The 22222-nt window shown below is 45.9% G+C and overlaps 1 protein-coding gene across 2 annotated transcripts in view; it reads right to left on the bottom strand.

Moving 5' to 3' along the window:
• LOC140428191 (cilia- and flagella-associated protein 44) overlaps positions 1-22222 on the bottom strand; it is a 371239-nt gene that overhangs the window by 325943 nt on the left and 23074 nt on the right. Inside the window, exon 1 of one of the 2 annotated variants that reach the window (XM_072514362.1) lies at positions 17938-19251. The exons of the other annotated variant lie outside the window; for it this stretch is intronic. The gene's annotated coding sequence lies outside the window, so the exon portion shown is untranslated. Of the gene's footprint in view, positions 1-17937; positions 19252-22222 lie in introns of those variants that run through there. 2 annotated transcript variants of the gene reach the window in all.

Here is a 22222-nt window from a genome sequence, read left to right as displayed (position 1 = left end):
TACTTTAGCTCTCTGTTGCATCACACCTGTAAAGTGGGCCCTTGTGCTCCCCATAATCAAAATCGATTTGAAGTTGTGGGTCAGGTGAACTCTATGATATACTTTGGTGTTCTCTCAACCCTGGCCCATTATAAATTGGGGGCTCGGCAGGGATAAAAGTCTATCTTTCGTGATTGGGTTGGCTTAGTGAACTTAAAGACAGTGAGGGGTGATCATGTTTGTATTTGCTTTTCAGGTGTGGTATTCCAGTTGAAGTAGGGAGTCTGTTGTGGACAATGGCTCTTTCAGAGGCTTTCAAGTTTTTGGGGGTGGAGAAGGTCAAACGCAGTACCTTACGGACAAAGACTAAAAACAAGCTTTAGATTTGGCAAAAACATTGCAGTTAACATTACCTGACAGAATACGAAAAGATGAGGTACTTACGGCGGTAGCTGAGCATTTAAAATTGCCTGAGATACAGTCGGACTCATTGGAAATGGCAAACATTCAGTTACAAATCAGGCAACTTGAACATGAAAAAGAATTAAAGCAGCTTGAATACGAAATGAGAGTAAAAGAGAGAGAAAAGGAAATCAGATCAGGGAAAAAGAAAAGGAGAGAGAAGAAAGAGAAAAACAGCCCTGGCAGAACAAAAAGAGAAAGGGAGGTACAGATCAGGGAAAAAGAAAAACAGGGTGAAAGAGATAGAGAGGAAAAAGAAAAGGAGAGAAAGGAATGGGAAAAAGAGAGAGAATTTGAACTTCAGAAAATGACCATGAAACATGACAGTCAGTTAAAATTGGCGGATGGAAGGAAAAGCGTACGGTCTGAGGAGAGTGATGACAATAATGAGCGTTGGCGGCATAGTCGAAGGCTTGGTGGTGTCAGGTGGATGTACCTTTAAGAAATAGGTGTTTATCAAATAGCTGCAATGATATTAGTGTGTGGGTGGAGCTGGGCTGTCTGTCTTTCACTTTCGTTTCTGAGCTGGCAGATGCAGTGTGTTTTTGGTTTCATTTTCAGAGGTGGATAGCTGCATTCAAAGCAAGCAGCTGTATAATGATCTCTCTCTCTATAAAATAAGGAATGTCTCCAGATCATTGATGATTTCAAAGTAATACCTGCTTCTGTAGAGCATTTAAACCTGCTGTCTTTATTTTAAAAAGGATTTAACGTATGGATGTTGTTTGGGAAGTTATTAAGGGTTATCTATAAAGTATTGTATCTGTGGAGTTACGTGTGTTGGTAGCTCACAAACTATTTCCTGTGCGTTTATAAAATGTTAACTAGATTCATAAAATAAACATTCATAGATTCACAGAATTTACAGTGCAGAAGGAGGCCATTCGGCCCATCGAGTCTGCACCGGCTCTTGGAAAGAGCACCCTTCCCAACCGCACACCTCCACCCTATCCCCATAACCCAGTAACCCCATCCAACATTGTTTTGTTTTAAACATACTTTAGCTCTCTGTTGCACCACACCTGTAAAGTGGGCCCTTGTGCTCACCATAACCAAAATCTATTTAAAGTTGTGGGTCAGGTGAACTCCATGATATATTTGGGGTTCTCTAAACCCTGGACCATAATTGTGGGGATCTATTTAAATATGTCCACGCATTGCCAAGGTTTGATGAGAAGGAGGTAGAAGACTTTTTCATTTCATTTGAGAAGGTAGCTAAACAAATGAAATGGCCACAAGACATGTGGGTTTCACTGATTCAAACAAAGTTGGTAGGTAGAGCTAGTGAAGTGTTTGCATCACTATCAGAGGAGGTATCTGGGACGTATGAGGAGGTGAGAAAATCCATCTTGGGTGCAGATGAACGAGTGTCTGAAGCCTACAGACAAAGGTTTAGAAATTTAAGGAAAGAACCTGGTCAAACATATATGGAGTTTGAAAGGATCAAACAGAGTAACTTTGATAGGAGGATAAGGGCTTCGAAAATAGATCAAACATATGAAGCTCTCAGAAAGATTATACTTTTGGAAGATTTTAAAAATTCAATTCCTGATGCAGTGAGAACTCGTGTGGACGAGCAGAGGCTTAAAACTGCGAGGTTGGCAGCCGAAATGGCAGATGATTATGAATTAGTTCATAAATCAAAGTTTGGTTTTCGACATCGGTTTCAGCCTGTTAGGGATAGAAACTGGAAAAAACAGAAATACTCAAGTGGTAGTTGTAAATGAGATCTGATCGGGGATAATAAGGAGAGTGTACCTCAGATTAAAAAAGAAATCCGGGAGGGTTGAAGATACGTGAAAAGTTTCAAATGTTTTCACTGTAATAAACTAGGCCATGGAAAGTCACATTATTGGTGGCTGAAGAAAAGCACTGAGAGGCTGATGTGGTAAAATAGGATAAGACAGTGGGGTTTGTTAAAATGCTCAAGGAAAGCTCAAGTGAAGCGAAGGAGGTACAAAAGGTTGTACAGCCTGATCAAGAGGTGATTGATAAGAAGGTGCCAGATTTCTTTAAAGAATTTACTTGTGTGGGTAAAGTTTACTCATGCGTACCAGGAGCAACAGGTAAAGAAGTCTCAATTTTAAGAGATATGGGAGCTAGTCGATTTTAGATGGTAAGAGATGAGGAGTTATGTAGTTTGGGAAGAATATTGCCAGAAAAGGTAGTTATATGTGGAATTCAGGGTGAGAAGAGTAGTGTTCCATTATATAAGGTAAGGTTGGAAAGTCCAGCGAAGAGTGGTGAAGTGGTAGTAGGAGTAAATAGAGAAACTATCTTGGCCAGGAATAAGTTTATCTTGGGTAATGATATAGCTGGATCGCAGGTGGGAGTGATGCCTACTGTTGTTGGTAAGCCCGTGGAAAATCAGATAACTGAAGTGTTGAAGGACGAATATCCTGGGATTTTTCCGGATTGTGTAGTAACAAGGTCGCAAAGTCACAGTTAAGACAAGAGGAAAAATCAAAGAGTGAAGATAAAGTTGAAGTTCAATTATCAGAAACGATTTTTGATCAGATGGTTGGAAAAAAGCAAGAACAGGTGGAGGATGAGGCGGGTATTTTTAGTTCCGGCAAATTGGCGGAGTTACAACAGAAAGCATACACGAAGAGGAATCTGTGTGTATACCAGAATGTTATTACCGTAAAAGTGATGTCTTGATGAGAAAATGGAAACCTTTACATATGCAGGCGGATGAAAAGGGGGCAGAAGTTCATCAAGTGGTATTGCCGGTAGGGTATAGAAAGGAGGTGCTGTTAGTAACACATGAGGTACCAGTGGGAGGTCACTTGGGAGTAAGGAAAACTCAAGCTAAAATACAAAAACATTTGTATTGGCCTGGACTACATAAAGATGTAGTTAAATGTTGTCAATCATGTCACACATGTCAAGTGATAGGGAAACCTCAAGCAGTGATAAAACCAGCGCCCTTAATACCCATTCCAGCATTTGAGGAAGCTTTTACCAGGGCCTTAATTGATTGAGTAAGACCGCTTCCTAAAACGAAAAGTGGGAATCAATATCTTTTGACTATAATGGATGTGTCTACTAGGTTTCCAGAGGCCATTCCAGTATGAAATATTACAGCTAAAAAGATTGGGGAAGAGATACTTAGATTCTTTACTGGATATGGACTACCCACAGAAATACAATCGGTCAAGGATCAAATTTTACCTCAAGGTTATTCAAAAAAGTTATGGATAGCTTCGGAATAAAACAATTTAAATCAACTGCGTACCATCCAGAATCGCAGGGAGCGTTAGAAAGGTGGCATCAGACATTAAAGACAATGTTGAGGGCTCATTGTCAAGATTATCCAGAGGATTGGGATAAAGGAATTCCATTCGTACTGTTTGCAATTAGGGATGCACCTAATGAGTCAACCAAATTCAGTCCTTTTGAACTAATTTTTGATCATGAGGTAAGAGGACGACTTCAATTGATTCAGAAAAAATTGGTGAGTGAGCAGTCGGAACTTACATTATTGGATTACGTGTCAAATTTTAGGGAATGATTAAATAGAGCAGGGGAATTGGCTAGGCAACATTTAAAGATTGCACAAAATGTGATGAAGCGGGTAGATGACAAGAAATCAAAAGTTTGTAGTTTTGCCAGTGGAAATAAAGTTTTAGTATTGTTACCAGTGGTAGGTGAACCTTTAAAAGCAAGGTTTTGTGGACCTTATCAGATTGAAAGGAAATTAAGCGAGGTGAATTATGTGGTAAGAACACAAGATAGAAGGAAAACTCACCGAGTGTGTCATGTGAATATGCTTATAAGGTGCTTTGAAAGGGAAGGAGAGCAAAAGGAGGAAGTTTTAATGATTCTAACACAAAGTAAAGAACTGAATCCAGATGACTTTGAATTTGTCATCCCTCAAATTAAATTGGAAAACGGCGATGTTCTTAAAAATTGGGATAAATTGTTGAGTTACCTTCCAGAGGAAAAACAAACTGACCTGAAAGAGTTATTGATATCACATGGGCAAGTTTGTGGAGATAAGTTGGGAAGTATTAAAATGGCTATACATAATGTAGATGTGGGAAATGCTGTTCCAATTAAACAACATCCATATAGACTTAATCCTTTAAAATGGCACAGGTTAACAAAGAAATTGAAAGTATGCTTAAAAATGGCATAATTAAGTGGATTGCAGCCAATGGAGCTCACCCATAGTGATGGTACCGAAACCGGACGGTACCCAACGATTGTGTGTGGACTATAGAAATGTTAATGCAGTTACAAGAATGGACTCGTATCCTATCCCACGCTTGGAGGATTGCATTCAGAAGGTGGGACAATTTGCTTTTATTTCCAAACTGGATTTAATTAAAGATTACTGGCAGGTATATTTATTCGAAAGGGCAAAGGAGATTTCAGCTTTTGTGATGGTATATACCTATACCAATTCAAAGTTATGCCATTTGGCATGAAAAACGCCCCAGCCATATTTCAACGGTTAACTAACGGTTCAGGATTACCCAATTGTGCGGTGGACATCGGCGATCTGGTAATTTTCAGTCAGACATGGAAAGAACATTTAAAGCATCTGATGGAGTTATTCGATCAACTTCAGGAGGAGGGATTGGTGGTAAATCTAGCCAAAAGTGAATTTGGAAAAGCCCAAGTCACTTTGCTTGGCCATACAATTGGACAGGATCGAATGGTCCCACGGGATGTGAAAACAAAAGTTATTGGGGAGTTTCCAAAACCCTCGACAAAGGGAAATAATGCGATTTCTTGGCATGAGGGGATTTTACCGGAAATGTGTGCTGAATTTTAGCAGTGTGGTCGCTCCACTGACGGATTTGTTGAAGAAACGTCGAAAATTTCAGTGGACAGCGGAGTCTCAACAAGCATTTGAAGGCCTAAAGGCTGTGATAACCAATGCTCCTGTGTTGGAGAATTACAAGGTGCTCTATGATCGGATTGAACTAAAGTATCTGACCTTAAAGAGAAATGCCGAGGCGCAGAGCAATGTATGGATCGTGCAGAGACCTTCTTGTCCAAAGAGACTGTCAATCAAGAGGGATTCCAGTTGCAGGAAGAAGAACTAAAATGGACTATGTTTTTATAAATGTTTGCGTGTTTTGTTTTGTTAAAAAAAAAGTATATTTACCGTCAATATTCCTTAAAGGAAAGTGAAAAGGTGAAAAATGATACCATCTTAAAGTTAATTTTTTTTTTTCTTGGGCGGGGGGGGGGGGGGGGGGGAGGTGTCATGGGAGTGTATCTTTAAGAAATGGGTGTTTATCAAATAGCTGCAGTGATGTCATTGTGTGGGTGGAGCTGGAATGTGATTCTGTTTTTTACTTTCGTTTTGAGCTGGCAGCTGCAGTGTGTCTTCGTTTTGTTTTCAGTTGAAAGCTGTATTCAGACTACAAGGATGTTGGAGTCTCTCTCTCTCTCTCTGTATGTTAAAAAGGTGTTCAGATTACTTGATAATTTAAAAGTGATACCTGCTTTCTGTAGAGATTTCAAACCTGCTGTCTTTGTTAAAAGGGGTCTTTGTGACTTATGGATGTTGTTCGGAAAGTTATTAAGGGTTACCTATAGATGATTGTATCTGTGGGGATTATCAGCGTTGGGAGTTGATAAACTGTTTACTGTGTGTTTATAAAGTGTTAACTGAATTCATATAATAAACATAGTTTTGTTTTAAACATACTTTAGCTTTCTGTTGCATCACACCTGTAAAGTGGGCCCTTGTGCTCCCCATAACCAAAATCTATTTGAAGTTGTGGGTCAGGTGAACTCCATGATATACTTTTGTGTTCTTCTGTACAATATTCCTGTGGATTCACATGTAATGGGCTGAATTTTTAATTGCCCAAGGGGAGAACATTTCTGATGAAAGGTCATTGGCCTGAAACATTAACTCTGTTTCTTTCCGTACAGATGCTACCCGAGCTGCTGAGTCTTTCCAGTTTTATTACAGATTTCTAGCAACTGCGATATTTTGCTCTTTGATTCAGCAATATTCTCTGCTTTCAGTTACAATCACTGTGAAGCAGGCCAGAGTTGACATGGAGTGGACCTGGATCACGGTGAGGTAGTTCTGAACAAGTGTCATATTCGACTCAAAACCTTGGGCGGGATTCTCTGATCCTGAGGCTAAGTGTTGACGCTGTCGTAAATGCCGTCGTGTTTCACGACGGCGTCAACAGGCCCCAGGAGCAGCAATTCCGAGTCACTCAGTAGGCCAGCAAGGCACTGGAGTGACCCACGCCGCTCCAGCTGCCGATACCGGCGTCAAATGGGCACCGAGGGTCTGCGCATGCCAATCGGTAGGCCCCGATCGCGGGCCAGGCCACAGCGGTGGGCCCCCCCCAGGGTCGGACCACCCCTCCCCCCCAACAGGCTGCCCCGGATGGATGCACGGGGACGGCCCATCCCGGGTGGAGAATGGCCTGGGGGGGGGGCACTCGTCGTGCAATTCGCGCCCGGCCTGGTGATTCTCCGGCCCAGCCTGGGCTGCGAGAATCCCACCCCTTATGTTTTTCGAGTTTTGTGGCTAGCGCAGACACAATGAGCTAAGTGGCCTCTTCCTGCGCCGTGTAGCTTCTATGATTTCTCTCTGCACAGATGCTGCCTGACCTGCTGAGTATTTCCAGTACCAGTTTTACTTCATAAGACCATAAGACATAGGAGCAGAATTAGGCCATTTGGCCCATCGAGTCTGCTCCGCCATTCAATCATCGCTGATATTTTTCTCATCCCCTGCCTACTCCCCATTACCCTTGATCCGTTTATTAATCAAGAACCTATCTATCTCTGTCTTAAAGACACTCAGTGATTTGGCCTCCACAGTCTTCTCCGGGGAAAGAGCTCCATAGATTCGCCACCACCTGGCTGAAAAAATTCCTCCTCATCTCAGTTTTAAAGAATCATCCCTTCAGTCTGAGGCTGTGCCCTCGGGTTCTAGTTCTCCTACTAGTGGAAACATCCTCTCCACGTCCACTCTATCTAGGCCTCTCAGTATACTGTGAGTTTCAATAAGATCTTCCATCATCCTTCTAAACTCCAAAAGTACAGACCCAGAGTCTTCAACTGCTCAATTGACAAGCTCCTCATTCCCGGGGTCAGGGGTCATTTTCACAAACCTCCCTGTAATGAGTGAGGTATATGTTCCACTTGGATCAATAACATTTAAATTTTCCAGTTTGTTAAGAATTCTCAGCCATCCGGTTCTTTCCCTGGGTGTACTCAGTATCTGAATCATATCTCATTAATCAGTAATCGGCAGCATTTTTTACAATTTCATTTTGGTTAAGGAGGGTAACCTTTGGAAAATATCAGGTGCCAAAGAGGTCCTGAACGATAACCTGTTAAAGCAATAACATGACCCTTTCCAAGGCCAGCACATCTTTCCTTCGATACGGGGCCCAAAACTGCTCACAATACTCCAAATGCAGATTTCCAGCATCTGCAGTATTTTATCTCACTGTGAAATAGGTCAGGACCACTGTGAAGCAGGCTGTCTCTGGTCTATTATTAGAGACCTGCCTCAACACCAGGACCTGTTCCAAAATTACCAAATAAGTAAACTTTTCCATTCAGAGAAAACCTTGTTTATTCTTACCCAAATCTGTATGTTCTAAACAGCCAAACAGGAAACACAGGTTGACACTAACCCCCCCCCCCCCCCGCCAACACCACTGCAATTGCCTTTCTTTTTCCTCATTTATTCATCCCCATGGCAACTTCAAATCACATGGGCATTTCTTGGAACCTAATCATAGAGGTCTACAGCACAGAAAAGGCCCTAGTCCATTGCATCTGTGCTGGCCAAAATCAACCACCTAACTATTCTAATCCGATTTTCCAGCACTTGGCCTTGAATGTCTTGGCATCGCAAGTGCACATCTAAATAATTCTTAAATGTTATGAGGGTTTCTGGCTCCATCACCCTTTCAGGCAGTGGAATCCAGACTCCCACCACCCTCTGCATGAAAAGTTTTTCTTCACATCCCTTCTAAACCTCCTGTCCCTTACCTTAAATCTATGTCCCCCTGGTCATTGACCCCTCTGCTAAGGAGAAAAGTTTCACCTGAGGAAGGAGCTGCGCTCCGAAAGCTAGTGATTCAAAACAAATCTGTTGGACTTTAACGAGGTGTTGTAAAACCTCTTATTTAGTTTTCAATGACAGGCTAATTATCTCAAAATCTACGCATTCTACAAAGAACCCACCAAGGTCATTTGTGAATAGTGAAATGCAAAGCAAGAGCCCCAACAGTAACCATCAGTAACTCCATTGACGCGTTAATCACAATTTACCTTAGTGTTCAGTGCATAGCCAACAACAGAACAAACCACTTGCACCCACCTACCTTTTCTACAAGGCGATGTGAGGAACCCAGAATGGATTTATTTGAGTTTTCGAGTTTAAAGGAGAAGTTACCATTGTTACTGATTATTATTCCAGATGGTTTAAAGTGACCAGACCACACATCAATGTGGAGACAGTCATTGCATCATTGAAAAAAATATTCTTAACACATAGCATCCCAGATGTAGTGGTGTCAGACAATGGTCCTCGGTTTGCAACAAATTATTACTTAACTTTGCACAAGAATATGGGTTCATGCATGTGACTCATTCATCTAGGTATTCCAATCAAACCAAGAAGCAAAAAAAGTTTGAACAATCCAGGAATTAATGGGCCGTACCTTCAGAGTTCCCCAGCCTTGGGATGGGGGGGTTACCCAAAGGTGTATTGAGGAATCCCTCTCGGAACTTCACAGGTAAGCATGTGTATGGCAGATGCTCAGAAGTTCAAATTTCCTTTGGGCAAGTGCCCTGCTCTGAATAATCCAAAAGTGCATTTTTAAATCGCAAAATTCTGATGGTTTCGAGGTCAGGCGAGACAGGCATGGAAGAAGGTTCATGTAAATAATTGTTCTCAGAGTGGCAACCCAATGCTGATGGCAACTATGGCTGCGAACACAACTTCGAGCTCTACAACAAACACTGCAGTCTAACACTACCTCAGATGATCATGAGAAAGTTAGAAAGCGTAAGGAGCAACATAGAGACAGTCAAGCTCTTAAGTTCAACACAAGGCATAGAGCACAAGACTTTAAAATGCTATAGCTCAGAAAGAGAAAGTGAATACAAGCTCAACAAAAAGAAGGAATTGTAACAGAAAGAGCCCCACATCTGAGATCTTATAGAACTGAAACTGACAAGGCAAATATCAGAAGGAAGCAAAGAGCCTGATATCATTAGGCAGGAAAGCAATGGACCCTGAACATATTATTTAGATCCAGATGGAGACAAGGAACCAGAAACAAGTAGAGACTCTATATGGAAGACACGCTTTTTGAAAGATGAGAGAGAACTGTCCATCCTTAACCTTGAAACAGAATCAGGATCAGATCAGGTCAAAGCACTTCAATGACTAATACTGTAAAGTCTGAGACTTTGGGAGGATATATAGGAGGATGTATACAGTTAACATAGAGACTTTGGAGAAGATGTGGAGTGAAGGATTAACATCAGAAGCACCTGATACTAATATAATTGATGTGACTGTGATGGAGCGTCATATGGTTAAAGTATCTGAAACTGGTGGGAAACAGAAGTGGAACCTCGTGTACAGCAATGAAATGTATATATGTAAACAAGTGATGCTTTTTAAGAAGACCCTAGTATTATGATTGTCAGCAGTTAACAGTCAAAACCTCAAGAAACTCATTCAGGAATTGAACTCAAGATGAAACAAATTCCAGACACATTGGGATCATTTCTAGGGCAAGTAACGTCACAAAGTGCTTCGCAACCAAGAACAATCTTGAAAGTGCAGTTTCTGTTGTGATGTATGGAAAAGTGGTCACAAGTTTGTGAACAACAAGATCTAAGAAGCATTAATAAGATAAATCAGCAGCTAATCTGTTTTCCAGAGGGTGACAATGATTGACGAATGAATATTAGCCATGGTGCCGGGAGAATTCCTATACACTTCTTCAAAATAGTGCCATGGTAGCATTTATGGGCATAGAATCCATAAAATTCCTACAGTACAGGAGGCCGCCATTCAGCCCATTGAGTCTGCAGCAACCCTCTGAAAGAGCACTCATGAAGCTCAGTCCCCCGCCCTATCCGCGTAACCCTAAATTTGAGGTCGGTATGTTTGTAAAACGATGCAGATGATGTCGAACAGATGCCAATCATGGTCAATCCACCTAACCTGCACAACTTTGGACTGTGCGAGGAAGCTGGAGCACCCGGAGAAAATCCACGCAAACACGGGGAGAACAAGCAAACTCCACAGTCACCCAATGTCGGAATTGAACCCGGGTCCCTGGAGCTGCGAGGCAGCAGTGCTAACCACTGTCCCACCGTGCCCACCTTTCGTATTGCCAAGGTTGGTGTGGTGGGTGGATTGGATAAGGAAGTGGATTGGGAGATTATTAAGTGACTCTCATCTGAAAGATGCAGTACAGTACTGGGAGTGTCAACTGGATTAGGTGCTCTAGTCTCTGAATGGTACAATTACTTAATGCCTCATTACCTCATTATACTAAAACATATCAAATTAAGCATTTAATATTCAAGGAACAAAGAACAAACAAAGAAATGTACAGCACAGGAACAGGCCCTTCGGCCCTCCAAGCCCGTGCCGACCATACTGCCCGACTAAACTACAATCTTCTACACTTCCTGGGTCCGTATCCTTCTATTCCCATCCTATTCATATATTTGTCAAGATGCCCCTTAAATGTCCCTATCGTCCCTGCTTCCACTACCTCCTCCGGTAGTGAGTTCCAGGCACCCACTACCCTCTGCGTAAAAAACTTGCCTCGTACATCTACTCTAAACCTTGCCCCTCTCACCTTAAACCTATGCCCCCTAGTAATTGACCCCTCTACCCTGGGGAAAAGCCTCTGACTATCCACTCTGTCTATGCCCCTCATAATTTTGTATACCTCTATCAGGTCGCCCCTCAACCTCCTTCGTTCCAGTGAGAACAAACCGAGTTTATTCAATCGCTCCTCATAGCTTATGCCCTCCATACCAGGCAACATTCTGGTAAATCTCTTCTGCACCCTCTCTAAAGCCTCCACATCCTTCTGGTAGTGTGGCGACCAGAATTGAACTCTATACTCCAAGTGTGGCCTAACTAAGGTTCTATACAGCTGCAACATGACTTGCCAATTCTTATACTCAATGCCCCGGCTAATGAAGGCAAGCATGCCGTATGCCTTCTTGACTACCTTCTCCACCTGTGTTGCCCCTTTCAATGACCTGTGGACCTGTACTCCTAGATCTCTTTGACTTTCAATACTCTTGAGGGTTCTACCATTCACTGTATATTCCCTACCTGCATTAGCCCTTCCAAAATGCATTACCTCACATTTGTCCGGATTAAACTCCATCTGCCATCTCTCCGCCCAAGTCTCCAGACAATCTAAATCCTGCTGTATCCTCTGACAGTCCTCATCGCTATCCGCAATTCCACCAACCTTTGTGTCGTCTGCAAACTTACTAATCAGACCAGTTACATTTTCCTCCAAATCATTTATATATATTACAAACAGCAAAGGTCCCAACACTGATCCCTGTGGAACACCACTGGTCACAGCCCTCCAATTAGAAAAGCATCCCTCCATTGCTACCCTCTGCCTTCTATGGCCTAGCCAGTTCTGTATCCACCTTGCCAGTTCACCCCTGATCCCATGTGACTTCACCTTTTGTACTAGTCTACCATGAGGGACCTTGTCAAAGGCCTTACTGAAGTCCATATAGACAACATCTACTGCCCTACCTGCATCAATCATCTTAGTGACCTCCTCGAAAAACTTTATCAAGTTAGTGAGACACGACCTCCCCTTCACAAAACCGTGCTGCCTCTCACTAATACGTCCATTTGCTTCCAAATGGGAGTAGATCCTGTCTCGAAGAATTCTCTCCAGTAATTTCCCTACCACTGAAGTAAGGCTCACCGGCCTGTAGTTCCCGGGATTATCCTTGCTACCCTTCTTAAACAGAGGAACAACATTGGCTATTCTCCAGTCCTCCGGGACATCCCCTGAAGACAGCGAGGATCCAAAGATTTCTGTCAAGGCCTCAGCAATTTCCTCTCCAGCCTCCTTCAGTATTCTGGGGTAGATCCCATCAGGCCCTGGGGACTTATCTACCTTAATATTTTTTAAGACACCCAACACCTCGTCTTTTTGGATCACAATGTGACCCAGGCTATCTACACCCCCTTCTCCAGACTCAACATCTACCAATTCCTTCTCTTTGGTGAATACTGATGCAAAGTATTCATTTAATACCTCGCCCATTTCCTCTGGCTCCACACATAGATTCCCTTGCCTATCCTTCAGTGGGCCAACCCTTTCCCTGGCTCCCCTCTTGCTTTTTATGTACGTGTAAAAAGCCTTGGGATTTTCCTTAACCCTATTTGCCAATGACTTTTCATGATCCCTTCTAGCCCTCCTGACTCCTTGCTTAAGTTCCTTCCTACTTTCCTTATATGCCACACAGGCTTCGTCTGTTCCCAGCCTTTTAGCCCTGACAAATGCCTCCTTTTTCTTTTTGACGAGGCCTACAATATCACTCGTCATCCAAGGTTCCCGAAAATTGCCGTATTTATCTTTCTTCCTCACAGGAACATGCCTGTCCTGTATTCCTTTCAACTGACACTTGAAAGCCTCCCACATGTCAGATGTTGATTTGCCCTCAAACATCCGCCCCCAATCTATGTTCTTCAGTTCCCGCCTAATATTGTTATAATTAGTCTTCCCCCAATTTAGCACATTCATCCTCGGACCACTCTTATCCTTGTCCACCAGTACTTTAAAACTTACTGAATTGTGGTCACTGTTACCGAAATGCTCCCCTACTGAAACATCTACCACCTGGCCGGGCTCATTCCCCAATACCAGGTCCAGTACCGCCCCTTCCCTAGTTGGACTGTTTACATATTGTTTTAAGAAGCCCTCCTGGATGCTCCTTACAAACTCCGCCCCGTCTAAGCCCCTGGCACTAAGTGAGTCCCAGTCAATATTGGGGAAGTTGAAGTCTCCCATCACCACAACCCTGTTGTTTTTACTTTTTTCCAAAAACTGTCTACCTATCTGCTCCTCTATCTCCCGCTGGCTGTTGGGAGGCCTGTAGTATACCCCCAACATTGTGACTGCACCCTTCTTATTCCTGATCTCTACCCATATAGCCTCACTGCCCTCTGAGGTGTCCTCTCGCAGTATAGCTGTGATATTCTCCCGAACAAGTAGCGCAACTCCGCCTCCCCTTTTACATCCCCCTCTATCCCGCCTGAAACATCTAAATCCTGGAACGTTTAGCTGCCAATCCTGCCCTTCCCTCAACCAGGTCTCTGTAATGGCAACAACATCATAGTTCCAAGTAGTAATCCAAGCTCTAAGTTCATCTGCCTTACCCGTAATGCTCCTTGCATTAAAACATATGCACTTCAGGCCACCAGACCCGCTGTGTTCAGCAACTTCTCCCCGTCTGCTCTGCCTCAGAGCCACACTGTCCCTATTCCCTAGTTCTCCCTCAATGCTCTCACCTTCTGACCTATTGCTCCCGCGCCCACCCCCCTGCCATACTAGTTTAAACCCTCCCGTGTGACACTAGCAAACCTCGCGGCCAGGATATTTATGCCTCTCCGGTTTAGATGCAACCCGTCCATCTTATACAGGTCACACCTGCCCCGGAAGAGCTCCCAGTGGTCCAGATAACGGAAACCCTCCCTCCTACACCAGCTGTTTAGCCACGTGTTTGTCTGCTCTATCTTCCTATTTCTAGCCTCACTGGCACGTGGCACAGGGAGTAATCCCGAGATCACAACCCTCGAGGTCCTGTCTTTTAACTTTCTGCCTAGCTCCCTGAACTCCTGCTGCAGGACCTCATGCCCCTTCCTGCCTATGTCGTTAGTACCAATATGTACAACGACCTCTGCCTGTTTGCCCTCCCCCTTCAGGATTCCCTCTACCCGTTCGGAGACATCCTGGACCCTGGCACCAGGGAGGCAACATACCATCCTGGAGTCTCTTTCACGTCCACAGAAGCGCCTATCTGTGCCCCTGACTATAGAGTCCCCTATTACTATTACTCTTCTGCGCTTTGACCCTCCCTTCTGAACATCAGAGCCAGCCGTGGTGCCACTGCTCTGGCTGCTGCTGTTTTCCCCTGATAGGCTATCCCCCCCGACAGTATCCAAAGGGGTATATCTGTTCGAGAGGGGGACAACCACAGGGGATTCCTGCACTGACTCCAAAGTGATAAAGCACCATAGAAACACTGGTAGCGATCACAGCATTAACTAAACAAATACTTTAACTTATTTCAACAGCAGTGATGACCAAGCTGGCTATAAGCTTATAAATGAAGCATTTTGTATGATATTGAAATCTGAGGACCGGAAACATCAGTTGGTAAGAAATCTTTACAGGGAAACAAGCATCTGTTTGACATCATCTGCACCGTTTTGCAAACATACCGACCTCAAATTTCCCAATCAGAATCAGAACCCCTGTGTCCAACACTGCTCAGTCAGAAAACTAGCCACTTACCTGCCTATGTTGAAGAGACTCCACCTTCCAATCCACAATTCAAAGAACTCTTCAGCGCAGGAATCCTCACTGAGAGCAGTGAAGGGAATCAGCACAGGAGCCACACAGGCTTTTTACCGCTCGAGCTGCCGTATTCTGCTAAATATTTAAGATCCCCTAAACTTCTAATCAAATTGGAACAGAGTTCCCTGATGAGCTATCTACCAGGACTCTGGTTCAATTCAGGGCCTCAGCGGGGAACACCCCAACAAGGTCGCACTTAGTCCCATTTCCTACACTGAGGAGCTCTGCTCACCAGAACTCCTCAGTGCAGGAAGATATTGGAACGCCATCTGACACAACTCCCGGACTACCAAAAGCCCCAACTCACCTACAAGGGGGTCCTTGGGCTTCCCTGTACCCCACCTCACATGTGCAGGCATCCCTGAGCCCGATCCCTGGCACAGGAAAAATGCTTGCTTGGCAGTGCCATCATGGCACCTTGGCAGTGCATTCGCCAGCTGGTGGTGCCACCTGGGCACTTTGTCAATGCCAGGCTGGCACCCAGGTGGTACTGCCCAGAGGGCAAGCATCTGATGCCTCCGATCCCCTGGGGGCCCCGCACGAGTGTCGTTCCATCTGATCCCCATTTGTGGAGACCAGCAATGAACGGTGCACTCCCAAGGTCTCCAAAGCAAAGGGGTTATATCCCAATGCCTCAGGCTGATCAGGGGAGAGCATAACAGAGTGAGACTAGCTGTCTCAGTGATGCCGCCCACAATGGGCAAGATTCAGACGGTGTCAGATCTCGCGATGCGTGGCGAGCCGGGTAGATCCTGGAAAAGGAATCTCCCGGCATCGACCGGCCGCACCGCCTTTCGGGCGCAATGCAGCTGGTAGATTGCGCCCATAATCTTTCTTAAATAAGGAAACCAAATCGGTACACAATATTCAAGATGAGCAATGGCAGACATTTAGTGAGATAATTCATGACTCACAGCAAAAATACATCCCAATGAGCAGGAAAGACTCTAAGAGTGGGAAGAACCTGCCATGATGACCAAGGACGTTAAGGAGGGCATTAAGTTAAAAATGGAAACATTTATGGTGACAAATGTTAGTGGTAGGCCAGAAAAATGGAACAGATTCAGAATGCAGCAAATATGGACAAAAAAAAAATCAGGAAGGAGAAAATAAACTATGAGGGCAAGCTAGTGAAAAACATAAAAACAGACAATGAGTCTTTTTAAGTACATTAAAAGGAAGAGAGAAATAAAATAAAGCATTGTCCCCTTGGAGAATGGAACTTGTAAAGTAATTATGGTGAACAAAGAAATAGTAGAGGAGTTAAATATATATTTTGTATCAGTCTTTACTGTGGAGGATATTACGGGCATCCAGAGAAAAAGTAAAAAAAATACAAGGGAGTAATTAAATACAGTCACCATCACCAGATAATTAGTTTTAAGTAAACTAATGGGGTTAAAGGCTGACAAGTTCCCAGGGGCTTGATGGTTTGTACCCCAGGATTTTAAAATAAGGTAGCTACAGAGAACATGGATACATTGGTAGTCGTTTTCCAAAAATCCTGGTATTCTGGAACTGTGCCAAAGAATTGGAAAACTGCCAATGTGGTATCTTTGTTCAAAAAAGGAAGGCGGCAAAATGCAGGAAGCTACAGGCGAGTTAGTCTAACTTCAGTTATTTGCAAAATATTAGGATAGATTATTAAGGAGTGTTATGACACCCTGGGCAAGTGTGCGGTCAATTACAGCCCCACATACTCCGGAGTCTCAACATAAGTGAATTAACCAATAGAGTCATAGAAGTTTACAGCATGACAACAGGCCCTTCAGCCCAACTTTTCCATGCCGCCCAGTTTTTACCACTAAGCTAGTCCCAATTGCCCGCATTTGGCTCATATCCCTCTATACCCAGCTTTCCCATATAACTGTCTAAAGGCTTTTTAAAGACAAAATTGTACCTGCCTCTACTACTGCCTCTGACATCTCGTTCCAGACACTCACCACCCTGTGTGTGAAAATATTGCCCCTCTGGACCCTCTTGTATCTCTCTCCTCTCACCGTAAACCTATGCCGTCTAGTTTTAGACTCCCCTACCTTTTGGAAAAGATATTGACTATCTACCTCATCTATGCCCCTCAATATTTTATAGACCTCAATATTTTATAGACCTCAATATAATCACCCCTAAGCTCCAGGGAAAAAGGCCCAGTCTATCCAGCCTCTCCTTATAACTCAAGCCATCAAGTCCCGGTTAGCATCCTAGTAAATCTTTTCTGCCCTCTTTCTAGTTTAATAATATCCTTTCTATAATAGGGTGACCAGAACTGAACACAGTATTCCAAGTGTGGCCTTACGAATGTCTTGTACAACTTCAACAAGACATCCCAACTCCTGTGTTCAATGTTCTGACCAATGAAACCAAGCATGCCGAATGCCTTCTTCACCACCCTGTTCACCTGTGACTCCACTTTCAAGGAGCCATGAAGCTGTACCTCTTTGTTCCATAACTCTCCCCAACTCCCTACTTGTTTATTTTCCTGAGTTCTTTGACCCTTGACTGCTCCAATGATGTACAGGCACAAGATTTGTAAGGAAACATTTTTTTTTTTAAACTGTTTATTACAACAAGAGAAGAGATAAACATGTAATGGTAAAAGTAGAACGGTCTGCTAATCCAATTATTCCCCTAACACCGTCCCTCCCTCCACCCACACACACAAGACAGACACACAGTGGGGCTTAGCAAAAGATCAAAAATAACAGGGATTAAACTGGGAACGAGAGATTTGAGGATCTTCGGTGCTGAGGTTGGAGTCTTTATAGACCATGAACTTCTTGGGACACGAAGTGTTGAAACCACCAGCTGGGTTGGAATTTCTAGCTGGAACATTCAACTGGAACACTCAGGCTATAAGGCTGGGGAGTCATCTTCACTTCCACTGACTTACTTGGGCTTTTACACAGAAGATTCCCCTCAGGTCTGTGCAATTCTAATTTGTAACCACCAGATGGAATACCAGTCTCACTGAGTCAATCTAAAGTTCTCAAGAGTTGTAAATTGTTTTTCAAACAGCCCCTCTGCCTGCAGGTGGCGCTGGACTGGACCCTCATGCAGGTTATCCTGACCCTTTAAGAAGAATCCATCAGGTAAGAGAGAATTCAGAGCTCTGGCTTCATAGTTGCCTGGTCAGAATAGAAATAACTACTTGCCAACACCTCCCAGGTTGTGCAGAAAGAAGAAGGTATTTTGTCCTAAGTCATCAAATGAGAGCGATCTGATATATCTTCCAAGCCTCTTGATCAAGCGTAGAACTTTCCCAGGCTGGTTGGAAGCATTTAAACCGTCAGGCAGAGAGCTAATAGAGGAAGTGTTTTAAACGACTTCTTGCTGCTCTTCAGATCTAAGCCGAACCTGCTTCCTCCACAGATTACACAGAACAGAACTGAAACTCAGCTCTGCAAAATGGAGCTTGCCTGTGTTTGCAGAAAATTCTGAAGGGGTCTACCAATCAAAATCAAGAATAGAATGAATCCCAGAATTCCAGAAGAGCTGATTGGCTGCTAGCCAAGTCCATCAAAATGACATCACAGAACCCTGTCAGGGAGCACACTGGATCAAGGGCTGTGTCTGGACCAGTTCAAACAGCATATAGAACCAGGGGTGTTTCAGTTTAAAAACCAAAGTCTGAAGTTTAAAAATCAAAAGTTGTAGTTTAAATCCAAAGTCTGCAGAATTGAACCAGCAAGGCAGGAATTAAAAAGGGGAAACAAGGGTCAGAGAAGGGTTTAAAAGAGGTTCCATACAGGAGAGAGTAGCAGTGTATTTGGAAAGTCATAGGGCGGGCTTCTCCGTTCCTGAGTCTAAGTGTTGACGCCGAGGCAGGATTCGTGGACTTCCACAACAGCAAAATTGGTGCCACACCTGGACTGATTCAGCGACTATTAAGGGGCTAGCACTGGTGCCACGTGGAACACAATTGATTACAATGAGAAACAGTGCCGGATTCACGATTGACACTGAGGAGGCTGATGAACTGCAGTTGCAGTATATACAAAGTTCACTCCCCACACACACTATCCCAACCAATCAGATGGCAGCAAGACGCATGGCCCCACATTTTAAAGACACTGAGCTCAAGACCCTCCTGGACACCATGGAGGAGGGGCAGGCCACACTGAACCACGGCCCTGGAAGAGGCTGCCAGCCGCCACCTTTCACCGGGCCTGGGCGCAGTTAGCAGAGGCGGTGAGCACCATGGGTAACACCAGCCAGCAGTGTAGGAAAAAACTGCACAACCTCCTCAGGGGGTCAGGGTGAGTAGGCAACACAGTGACCCTGGTACTAACCCCTGTCCCACACACCCATAACCCCTCCCCCCGCCGACCTGGAGGGCAGCCGAGCACCGCCCCACCCCACCATATGTTGGCACCTATATCGGCCGACATGGCATGGTGGCCTGGCCACTGAGGCAACCAGCTACCCACCCTCTGGTCTGCATGCGTCGGACTGTCTCGCACAGAACACTGTGCATTTTCTCTTCCTCTCACATGCAGCCATGTGCCAGAGCCACCATAACATTGCAGCAGCGCTCATGATCATGGAGGAGTCACAGCGGGCCATGGCTGAGAGCATCAGTGGCATTACCTAGGTGCCATCCGACGTGGCACAGACACAGAGGGAGGTGGCCTAGTCAGCCCCATCCCATGGAGTAGCCGGAGGGCCATTGGGCACCCCCAGGGAGGAGGAGATGATGGGGCACGTACCCATGCCGGTGACTCCCGAGGGAGGAGGAGGTGATGGGGCCCGTGCTGGAAAACCGCAGCACTTTAGACTCCCTCCCTCCTGTCCCTGGCGCATCTGGTGGGCAGTGGGCAGAACAGGCTGGCATCATGCCACCTGGGGCACCTGAACAGCAGCTGAGCCCATCCAGGCCCGGTCGCCCAGAAGATGGCCACCAAAGGGGACCCAGGTCGCAGGGCTTGAATCACAGCAGGTTGCCTACACACCTGATGTATCGTCTGGGGATCCACCTAGATATAGAGTGAGGGCCCATAAGGCCAGTAAAGCTAGACACTAGTTAAGTTGGTACGGTATAGTGATAGGGACTAGGGCGCCGATCTGTATATATTTTTTCATATTAAACACCTGTTCACACTGTTACCACCTGCCTCGGTGCTCTGTCAGATGGGTGTGAGTAGTGGGCTGGTCTGGGCTGGCTAGAGAGGGTATGCGGGGGGGGGAATGGGCGGGGGTTGTGGGTGGGCTGGGCTCCCCACTCGTCCCGTTGACTGTTCCTACCTCCGCCAACCCAGGGATTCGATGGGAACGTGTGATGGAATGGTCAGCTCGCATGTTGGAATCACCCAGGTGGATAGTCGGAAGTGCTACCGTGGGCAGGAGTCAGGCATTGTCAAACAATGTGGAGCACCATAGCTCATCGCAGAGCAGGTTGTCATCATCCTCCATCCCATGGATCACAGCCATTGGTACTGCCGACCCAGGGCCCACGCCCCTGTGGTGCGGCTGGTATGTATCACGGAGTGGATTTCAGGTGGCCGGGAGGAGGGCGGGTGAGGGTGGGATGCGGTGTCCGTGCCCCTGGCCAATTCCCCCCATCACCAAGTCAGTGAACCTGGAGGCGATCGTGTCGTCTCAAAGAGATCGGGGATCGTCGAGTGTGCCAGGTTGAAGGCGTCGTTCACACTGCTGGCATATCGGGCGCAGACATGTATGACGCACAGCTGATGGCCACATATCAGCTGCACGTTCATCTTGTGGAACCGTCTTCGGTTTGTATAGAGCAGCCTGTCATCTGCAGGTGATCGTAGGTTGGCATGCATCCCATCGATCGCACCCTGGACCCGGGGGATGGTGGCGAACCCTGCTGCCTGGGCATCCTGATGGGCTTGGTCCACATCGAAATGAGTGTATTGTGCTGACTGGGCACGTAGGGCCTCCGTGACAGCACGGTTGCACCTGTGCACCGAGATCTGTGAGACCCTGAACAATCGGTGCCTGGAAGGACCCTGTTGCGTAAACGTTCAGGGTGACCGTCACCTTGACGGAGCTGGTGTCGGCCCCCGTGGTGCCAGGTTCACCATGATCTGGCAGATATGTCGGACTGTCCCCATGCTCAGCCGGAGTCTTCGACAACATGCCTGTTCCAGCAGGTCCTCGAATGACAGGCGCTGCCGATATACGCAAGATCTCATGCGGCAACTCCTTTGCATCTCCCCCTCCTTGGCCTGTTGGGCGGTTGGCTCTCCATCCTCAGTGGCTGTCTTCTATTCCACTGCTGCTCGCTCCACTGCTGCATGTTCCGATGCTGGAGCTTCCTCCTCCACCTCAAGCGGCTCCAGCTTGTACAACCGCAAGGCATCCCCCAGGTCTGTGGCGACTAGGAGGAAGGCCACTTTTGCTGGTTGTATTCCAATATCCATTGTCTGCAGGGGGTGACAGGCTGACATGTTAGCATGGTGCATACCCCCATGCCCAACGAGGTCCAAAGGGCTACATGGTGCCCCCGGTTGGCACTGCGAACCCTGACTTCACATGTCTCTCCCCCCCACCCCCCCAAAATCTGCAGCCCTTGCTCTGTCGGTGGCGGGAACTGTGGGGGCCTCTGGTCCTGGCACCTGTCGGTGCTGCAGGGGTACTGTCGGCTGGCGATGCCCTTGCCAGCGGTAAGCTCCGTGGCCCCCGTCCTTTGCCCCCCCTGTAGTGGCTACAGTGGGCATTGCTGCCTGATGCCCTGCGGCGGATGGAGGCCAGTTAGGGAGGGGGTAGGGCGGAGGGTAGGGTGCAGGGATGGTGGCGGTGGAGTATGGGGTGGTAGGGTGGGGGATGGTAGAGTGGATGCTGGGTTGGGAGCACCCGTGCGGCCGGAGGCACTCTGCAGAACCAAGGGCCAATGTGGGTGGTCAGTGGGGTGCACTGCAAGATGGCTACCTCCTCTCTCTCTTATCAGCCACGGCGCCAGTTTCACAACTGTTAAAAGCACAAGTGAATCTCGCCATCGGGAGGCGTTGGGAGTCCAGTCCGGCGGAGAATTGCGGGGGCCCGAGAGAATACTGGGTCAGGCCCGCTAATGATATGCCAACGCCGTTTACTGTACATGCATTCTGCAAAGCATTGACGCCGCTGTCGAGGTGACAGAGAATTGCGGTTTGACATGAAAACGGCACCTGCCGAGGTTTCAGTGTCGGAACGAATTCTCCACCCAATCGCGTTTC

Source organism: Scyliorhinus torazame, chromosome 8 (genome assembly GCF_047496885.1).
Source record: "Scyliorhinus torazame isolate Kashiwa2021f chromosome 8, sScyTor2.1, whole genome shotgun sequence".
NCBI classification, from domain to species: domain Eukaryota; kingdom Metazoa; phylum Chordata; class Chondrichthyes; order Carcharhiniformes; family Scyliorhinidae; genus Scyliorhinus; species Scyliorhinus torazame.
The sequence above is the reverse complement of the archived record's forward strand: the minus strand, read 5'-3'. Positions and strand labels throughout refer to the sequence as shown.